Below are 10,109 nucleotides of genomic sequence, written 5' to 3'. Positions count from 1 at the left end.
CTGATTGGTGGGAGGGTCTGACAGTTCCCTAAAAGGGCTGCTGTGAGACTGAACCTTCACTGGATTGTACATAGTTGACTTGTGCTAATAAAGAGCTGTTAGTTACACTGAAGCCTGGAGTGCCTTCATTCACCCAATCTAACATTTTCCAAAGTATTTCTTTCTTTTGGAGGAGGCAGGGATTCTGATAGTTAACACTAATGGCAATTTTTTAGCAACACATTTGATAAAGGCATATATACAATACAAGAAAAGACAAGTTGGTTAGCCAAAGCAACAGTTCTACAAAACCCATATTGAAAGTAGCACAGAGTTCACCCTAAATAGCCGTCAGTTTAATATCTTATAATAGTTGACCACTAGCACCCCAATCTATTTAGATTTATTACATAGGTCTGCGACAAAAAAGATGTTTGATTATTTTCATCTAATTTCCATGTATTTTGGTGTGCTGACAACAAATTAAATGTTGAAAAAATTCCTAGACATCTTGATTTGCCACAACATGCAAAATTGTCTTCAAATTTATCATTTTTTAAATTTTTGATATTTTTTTATATTATGGGTTTTTAACCAAATTTAAAATCCAAATTACTATTAATTAATTCAAATAAGTGCATTTAAGATATAAAATGCCAAAAATATCTTAAAGGGTTTGTCCGAGTTATATAAAAAAGATATAGCACTGTAAATCTGATGGTCAGCAATATATACATAAGCTAAGCAAGTTTTAAATCTGTGCTTCTAATGGTAGAAGGGGTTAATCTTTCCTGAAGAATCCAGTGGGAGGGAGACACAGGGCAGATAGCAGCATCTCCAGTCAGGGCAGGCAGTGTGGGCAGCAGTGTGACGTCTCGTGTACAGACACAGAATTGTTCTCTCCTGCATGCCACACTTGTGCACGAATCATCAGTTTCTTGGTTCTAGGTTGTTCACACTTTTTCATCACAATTCATGTTAGTGTGTCTTCAACCGTTATGTTATGGCTCCACAAAAGTGTATTAATTTGCCAGAGAGTTTCTGTTTCATCTGTGGTGAATATACAGTGTTGAAACAACAGCAGAATATTACAGCATATATATGAAAGGGTTTAATTCCAAATGGAAGCATTCCATTTCAAACAGTGTTGAAACAACAGCAGAATATTACAGCATGTATATGAAAGGGTTTAATTCCATTTGACTCAGCAATTCGTCCCATCACCCATGGCATAGATATACCAGTACCCAAGCCCCTTGCTACCTTGGAAGAGATACCTAGCTCCGATGAAGGTGAAGTCATACCTGAACCAGTTGACGAATCAAGTTCTGACTTTGAAGATGATACAAGACCAAAATTGTTTTCTCAGGAGGAGATGAATGATTTGGTAAGAGACTTGAATCTTCCCAAAGATGCCACTGAGTTACTCGGATCAAGGCTGAAAAGCAGGAATTTATTATTGCCAGGAGTGTCATCTTCATGTTCATGTTCCTTACTTCGTCCAGGAAGACAAGTTGGTTTATTGCATCAATGTCAAAGGTCTGATGGGTCAATTTAAAATCCAATGATCTTTTTATAGTGAGGATCTTTGTTATTGCCTAAAAATTTCTGTACAACTTCTTTAAATGCAATCCACCCTTCTCTTTGAGGATCCGTCATGGTATTGACAAACTCTTGATCAACTATAAGCCTTCTAATGTCTGGTCCAATGAGCACACCTTCCTTCAATTTTGCCTCCAATGGGCATTGAAACTTGGTGACCAAGTATTTGAAGCAATCTCCATCTCTTGGAAGTGATTTTATGAATTGCTTCATCAATCCCAATTTTATGTGGAGAGGTGGTAGAAGAACTTTATGGGAAGGTACCAAAGTTTCTCGGAGGACATTTTTTTCACCAACTGTTAGAACCTTCGGCTGCCAACTCTTCTTAGTCCAGTGATTTTGTCGGTCTCGACTGTCCCATAGACACAGAAAACAAGGGTATTAGGTATACACAGCTTGTTGCCCGAGCAGCATGCACAAGACCTTCAAGTCCCCACATATTTAAGTTTGCGAAGAACCAATTCCAAGTTCTCGTAGGTTTCCTTCAAGTGTATGAAATTACCTACAGGTATGGAAGCGTAAAAACCGTTGTGGAGGAAAACTGCTTTGACACTTCTTTTTGAAGAATCTATAAAAAGAATGTGATACTGCCTTTTCAAATTGAATTTTCATTTCCTTCTGATTGCTGGAGATGGGAAATTATTAATTTATTGTGCCAATATTTGAAATCTTTTGATTAACTATATTTCAAAATAGTATATTTGTGTCTTTATAAACAAGTGAATACCAAAATTTTTATTTAACAATATGTCATTAAACATATATGTATTAATTTTATCAGTGGTGAAATTAATTTTTTTATTACCGTTTCTGTGGGTTTCACTTGGTGAGCATGGCAGGGGAAGGATATTGCAAAATCTCCATTCCAACCCCACTCTGGGGTCAGCCAGAGGTGGCATTTCCCAGTTCTCCAAACTACTCAAAATTTCCACTACTGGTTCTCCAGAACTTGCAGGATTTCACTCCTGGTTTTTATTCTATTATTTTATCCCACTATGTGTTAAAGAGAATAACCCTCCCCCCCACCAAAAAAGCCGACCACCATCAGTTACATAAATTCCCATAGAGAAATTATACAAGGAGCAATGTCTACTCTTTCCAAGTAACAGACATAGCAAATTATGTTTATATTTATTGTTAAAATTTACATTGCCTTTCTTCTAGAAACGCAAAGCACCAAAAATAGATTTTTTTCCCCAATTTTCCAACACTATCACAATCCTGGTGTGCAGATACATTACAATGGGCCTAATTATTCTGAATAAACTTTCATTTATGAAAATAGACTTGAACCAGTGTTGTTCTACTCCCTACTCAATGCTTTTGATAACTACATGAGATAATACAACTGAAAAGAGGGTAGAAGGAAAAATGTGAGGTTGGTAGTTGGTCCTCTAGTTCAGGAGGGCAAAAATTGAAAAAAAGTATTTTTATCCTCATTCTACATCCCTGTTTTCTGTGTTTTGATTCTCTTTTCATTCTCTCCATGCTTCATGTTTCCTAAAGTTTTCATATTTCACCACATTTCAAAATGCCACCTCCAAAATTTTATCTAACTGAATTTCCCTCCTTTCTTTCTTTGCAGTTATGCCAGCTGGTCATAAATAAAACATGGAGAACCAAACCACAGTGCCTTACTTTCTGCTTCTGGAATTGTCAAAAATTCGACATCTGCAGATTTTGCATTTCTTCTCCTTCTTTCTGTTACATGTGGCAACTGTTATAGCAAATCTTCTCATCATCTCTGCAGTCACTTTTGACCATTGACTACATAGCCCCATGTATTTCTTTCTCATGAATTTGGGTCTGCAGGATCTGGGTATGATTTCAGTCATTGTCCCCAAATCCATGATAAATTCTCTTATGGGCACCAGACAAATCTCTTATCTTGGTTGTGCTGCTCAGATATTTCTCCTTTTCTTCTTTGGAGGTTCTGATTTTGCCCTCCTGACAGTTATGGCATATGATCGCTATATTGCCATTTGCCATCCACTGCGCTATGAGTTGGTGATGAATTGGAAATACTGTACTGAAATAATAATTCTAGTGTGGGTTTCAGGTCTCCTCTGTGGAATGCTGCATACCACTGGTACTTTTTCCATCCTTTTTTGTTCAAATGTGGTCAACCAATTCTTCTATGAAATTCCACAATTGCTGAATCTATCCTGTAATGGCTTAAATCTACTTGAGGTTGGAATTCTTGTGGCCAATGTCATTGTTTCACTAGGCTGTTCTATTTTTATAGTTGTATCTTATGCACTGATATTCAAGACAGTGTTAAGAATCCCCGCTGAAAAAGGAAGGCAAAAAGCCTTATCTACTTGTATTCCCCATTTACGGCAGTGTTTGTGTTAATACTAAGTGGAAGCATTGCCTATCTGAGACCTTCCTCTAACACTCCATCTTACTTAGATATTGGATTGACTGTTCTGTATGCCTAAGGTGACCAGATTTTCAGATTGGTAAAGAGGGACACCTTTGACCCGGGTGGGGGGGTTTGATTAAAAATTTTATACGGAGCAACAAAAAATTTTATACAACGCAAAAATAGTATTGTAATGGGTTTTTTTATTTCAACATAACTACAATTTACAAATATAAATTGTAACTGTTGCCAAACATCCAAATTTTGATCACGTGACCATGAGGATGCTGCAACGGTCACTAAGTGTGAAAATGGTCGCTAAATGTGAAAAATGGTCCTCAGTCACTTTTTTCAATGCCATTGTAACTTTGGTCACTATATCACCTTTCTTGCCACAGTTCTTAAGTGAATAAATGCAGCTGATAAGTTAGTAACATAAGTGAATCTGGCTTCCTCATTTGACTTTGTCAAAAGGTGATTATATTTCATTTCATTTCATTTATTTGGGATTTATAGGCCGCCCTTTTCCCTGAGGGGACTCAGGGCGGCTTACATTCATAGGAAAAGGGGGTGCAATACAGAGACATAAACAATATGTGAATAAAATAAACAGTAAAAACACAACTTTCATTCAACACTCAACACTCGGGTGGGGCGAATTAGAAACTTATCCCCAGGCCTGACGGGATAGCCAGGTCTTAAGGGCTGTGCGGAAGGTCTGGACGGTGGTGAGGGTGCGAATCTCGACGGGACCCCAGGACACTGAAACCATCATAAATACGAATCTGTTGCCAAACATCAAAATTTTGATCGCGTGACCATGAGGATTCTGCAATGGTCGCTAAGTGTGAAAATGGTCGCTAAGTGTGAAAAATGGTCATCAGTCACTTTTTTCAATGCCATTGTAACTTTGGTCATTATACCACCTTTCTTGCCACAGTTCTTAAGTGTATCTTAAGTGAAGATGTTATATCTTAAGTGAATCTTAAGTCTTAAGTGAAGATGTTATACAGTAGAACCTCTGGTCACGAACGCTTCTGACCAAAATATTCACATTCTCTCCCCCCCCCCCCGGCTGCTGATTTCCCCTTCTGCGCCATTTTTTTTTGTAAGCGCCAAATTTCCAAAATTAGGTTTGATTCATGACCAAATCAGTTTGCGACCAATGTTATGGAACAAATTATGGTTGTGACCAGAGATTCTACTGTATTCATGCCTTTACATACTCTATATCACCTCAAAATGTTGCACAGCCTTCATAAGTTTCTAATACAGATAAAATTAAATACAACATCAAAACAATAAAAAAGTAAAATTAACCTGGCTGGAAAATCCTATGCCTGTCTTCCCATTATTACTGACACACTTGCTGCAGTATTTGATGGCTAAAAGAAAAAAAAAATTGTTAAAGTGTGTATTATGTTCACTCCCATGTCTTGTCTGCTGCGTTGATTTTGAATTCATTAAAAGAGCTTATTTTACATCAAATCCCTCTCATATTATTCTCCTATGTTCAATAAACCCTGAGACAGCATACGATACATGAAATTCCTGTAACTGTATATTTAATAAATGGTGGAGCTGAGTTTATCCAATTAACTCAGTTTTTGGACTTGAGTAATCACATACAATAAAGGAAATAAAACTATTTAGAATGAAGTGTAGTTGGCTATTTGTGATTAAGGGTGTCATGCAGAAACAATTGTAGTTTTGATCAGGAAAATACCCTAAAAAAAATCTTTTGTTCTTTCAGGGTTTTTTTTAAATGATTTTTCCATGACACATCATAGTGTTACACATATTGTTTTGAATAAAAAAAACAGCAGCTGCACATTTTTAAAAACCTACATTATTTTAAAATGCATTAAAAAATAAAAGAAAAAAATCCAGCACACTTACCAGCAGGCAGAAACTCCAAGTTAATATTTTTCAAAGAAACAGATAGATTACTCCAACATTTCTTCTGACTTTCTGTAAGCTGGTTGTAAGCTAATTGACTACAATTTGCCACCATTTTGGAGCAGCCCTCCAACCTCTGTCCCCTCCCCTCCAGAAAATCCAGGAAGTAACACTGGTGACCTCTCTAGCCATTTCCTGCAGCTCTATGGTACTAGATCATTTTTTTCTTATAAAATGAGATAAACGCGGTGCGGGGTGGGTGGGTGGAGGTCCATTTTGTTGTTTTAACATTTTAATATCTTCAATGAAAGTACTGAGACAGAGAGAGAGAGGAATTAGACAGGGTGTCTTTTGTCTTCCCCGGTTAGGATTTCTTAAGCAAATCTACTGGGCTTTCAACATGAAGCCAGAAAATCTCGACTTTTTTAAAAGGCGGAAGGACACGGGAAAAATTGTTATAAAGCATGCTTGTCACGCTGAAATCGGTACGTCTGGTCACCCTATGTATGCCCTCCTTCCACCCCTGTTCAAACCAATCATCTATAGCATGAGAAATAAGAATATCAAGCGTGTATTTTCTAAACCGTGGAGATTCTGACAAATTCTTTTGACATTGTTGATATTCTATTCAATTTTTTTAAATTTTTCCTCTTTTTATTTACTTATGTGAAAATAGGATATAATGGAGGCAAAGTTTAGCCAATGTCCTGCCCATATAATTACTGCTAATGTACTTTACAGATGCTAAATATGGATGTTTGGCAGCTCTGGCATCCTACACACTAATCATTCTTTATGTTTAGCAAAGTGAATATCAAAGTGTAATATGACTGGGGGAAACAGGTAGCAATAGCACTTAGATTTATATACTGCTTTATCATCCTCTCTAAGGTTTTTGACAGTTTAGCATATCAGATTCTTATTCTCAGAATATTATTTCTTTCCTTTAGAAGTGCTGTGGCAAGGCCAGACACCTGGTGACTTAAATTGATATTATCTCGCTTAATTACTTGACAACTACAAGAAATAAAAGAAACAAGAAATTAAGTTATGATGATGCATAATTCCACTAGAAAATTAAATATGCTTTCAGAAACTTTACAACTTGATACAAACTAAAAGAGATAAGATATGTTGTCTGGTCAAATATTTGGAGAGGGGAAGATAGATAGATTTGCACAGGATAATATTTTATTGTAATGTATTGTAAAAATAATGAGTTTCAAACAATTTACTTTTAATCTATATGAAAAGATATAGCACTATTTTGAACTAAAGGATTATGAACATTTCCCCTCCATTTATAATGAAATATTGCATTTTGCAATCTTGCTTTCTTGCCTTATCTATAATTTTATTTTGTCTATTTTATGCTTCACTGTTAAAAGTTACTATTTTTCTCTGTTTGGCTCAAAAAAACTCTTTCAATTTTTAGATTTTCTTAAGGGGGGGTGTTAATTCTAATCCAGAAACCTCTCATTCCCATTTTGTTTGTTGGGGGAGGGGAAGTAATGAGCACAAATCTCTTTAAGAGTCTTTCTAATTTCAGATCAATCTGGAGAGTTCTTTATGAGCCTTTGGTTTGAAGAAAGAGTTTTTATCAAGAATAAAGATAAAACAGACATTAGATTTCTGCAAATCAGTTTATGAACTATTTTCCCCATGCCTTCACCAGATTCTTGAAGTGATGAAAGAGGTAACAGGAGAAATGGTTTAAGATGTTTTATTATCAGAGATGGTTTTCTATATCACACTAAATGAGAATAGTGGTTTTAGTATGGAATAAACTATAATTTGCTGGAATCTCAAAACAAAGTCATAAATCACAATTTTAAAAGGTATTAACTACCTTAACTGTATCATAATTAACTCTCAAATCAGGAAATAATATGACTTAGAAAGTTGCATAAATGAGGAAATATTAGCATGTAGAGAAATTCAGTGACCAGTATTTTCCTATTGACCTCTAGGGATTTATTGTATTACTTATTCTATTATAACTATTTTATAGCTCTCCATGGGCTTACATTATATCAGCCATGTTTTAAGTCTTTATTTGTAGTATATGCAAACAGCCAAATGGACCCTAGACAGGATTGTGGCTTACAATACAACAATGAGCTATCATCTTGTGTGTCCATGGTTTCTATGGTTTTATTGTAATCTATCAGATGTCTATAGATTTCCTGAAGTTCTTTTCTTCCTCTTCCCTTTTTATTTCCATTCTTGTGTTAATGATCTGTGCTTAACTGGGCTTAATTTACCAGCTAATCAGCTGTTCTCCTAGAGAGGTTGGGATTTCTTTTATATATATATAAAAGAAATTATATATATATATATCCCACATTATACCTATATAACACTTTTAATAACACATTAAAAATAAAAATTGTGTTTAATAACAAAACTTTTAGACCTCTTTTCTTAATCATTGCTTACAATTTATATCCAATTTCTGTTTCATCATGTCAATACAAATTATTACATTATCATTATCAGTCACTTATTTAACAATAGTTTGACTAAGTTTAATTTACTTTACTTTAACTTATTTTTTCCATTTTTCACCATTTAAAATTTATACCAAATTTCCTCTTATCAAATCAATACATATGTATACATTGTTATCATTATCAAGCCATGCCCACAAAATAGGTCAAACCAACAGAATAGGTTCTAAATTTTTTTGAAACCCACCACTGCAGTGTACTCAAGTATTGAAATGGACAAACAGGATTGTGGCTTGCAATACAACAATGAGCTATCATCTTGTGTGTTAGTACTCCCAACACAAATTCCATGGTTTCTATGATTTTATTGTAATCTATCAAATGTCTATGGATTTCATGAAGTTCTTTTCTTCCTCTTCCCTTTTTATTTTCCATTATTTTATTAATGATCTGTGCTTAACTTGGCTTAACTAACTGATTAATTAGCTGTTCTCCTAGAGAGGACAGGGAGGTTGGGATTTCTTAAAATCTAGAGATGAAAGAGAATCCCAAGTGATGAGACATGGTTCAGGGAGAGCTTCTCACCTGATTCATATTTCATCTGTTTGGATTGCTGGAATCACTGCAACCCCAATTCTTTTTAACATCATTCTGAGATATTTTTATGTTACGAGATAACTGGCATAGGAGCTTTGGTGATTGCTATAGAGTAATTAATAGCTAAATAAGTTAATAACAGTTAAGTCATTTTATTTGCTAATTATCTTAAGGAGCGCAGAGAAGTCAGTTTTATTTTGGTCTTCAAGACTCTTGAGGAAAAAAAATACCATAATAAACATTCAGAAGAAGATCCTCTTAACTGCAGATGGAAGAGTGTTTTTTTTTTTTTTTCAAATTGAGGTATGACTTTCCTTCTGATTGACACGGGGATTTATTTATTCATATTCTTGAAATTGTAGGGGAAAAAGAGGAAAATTTCTGTTGGTTACTTTATTGCAGGGTACAATGTATTGCTGAAAACAATAATTCACTACAAAATTAAGGATGCATACACTGATTTGCATCTCTCCAACATGTATCTCTCTTTAGAAACTGCCTTTTTAAATTTATTTACTGCTTTTCTTCTGTGAGTTTTCTTATTGATTTTTTTGATTATACTGTGTTATTTAGTCTATTATAGATATTTTATAGGTCTCCATGAGATTACATTACACCACATTCTTTGAGCCATCATTTAGGTCTATATTTTCAGTGTACCCAAGTAGTAAAATGGATTCTAGAAAGCGGTGTGGCAAGGAATACAACAATGAGCTATCATCTTGCTTGTTTGCGCTCTCAATGCCAATTCCATCAGGTTCTATGGTGTTATTGAAATCTATTATGTTTTTATGGGTTAGGGTTATCTGTTTTATCTCTCATAGTTTGGACTTCTGGAATCAATGAAGTCCCAAATCTGTTAACATCAGTCTGAGATATTTTTGTGTTATTCAATAACTCATACTGGAGCATTTGGAATAGTTAAAGTTATTAATAGCTAATTATCTTAATAAGCATACAAAAGTCAGTTTTATTTTGGTCTGCAGGATTCTTGAGTAAAAAAATGCAGATTCTCTTAAATTGCAGATAGCTGTTTCACTATATGAAAATTGGACGAATTGTGGAAAAAATAGCATCAGCAAAGTAATTTCAAATGTTTTAGGATATGAATAAAAGAAATACTTTTAATATTTCTAAGTGTTTTTTTATTTTTGAAAATTAAACTATAATTGTTGAAAATCTTGTACCACATTGTTGAAAGAAGTACTGAGATGTCT

The 10,109-nt window shown here is 34.8% G+C and overlaps 1 pseudogene; it reads left to right on the top strand.

Annotated features, from left to right (window-relative positions):
• The first annotated feature begins 3,192 nt into the window (after window positions 1-3,192).
• LOC116521501 lies at window positions 3,193-6,443 on the top strand (annotated as a pseudogene).
• The last annotated feature ends 3,666 nt before the right edge of the window (window positions 6,444-10,109 follow it).

This window comes from Thamnophis elegans, chromosome Z, assembly GCF_009769535.1.
Source record: "Thamnophis elegans isolate rThaEle1 chromosome Z, rThaEle1.pri, whole genome shotgun sequence".
NCBI classification, from domain to species: domain Eukaryota; kingdom Metazoa; phylum Chordata; class Lepidosauria; order Squamata; family Colubridae; genus Thamnophis; species Thamnophis elegans.
The sequence above is the reverse complement of the archived record's forward strand: the minus strand, read 5'-3'. Positions and strand labels throughout refer to the sequence as shown.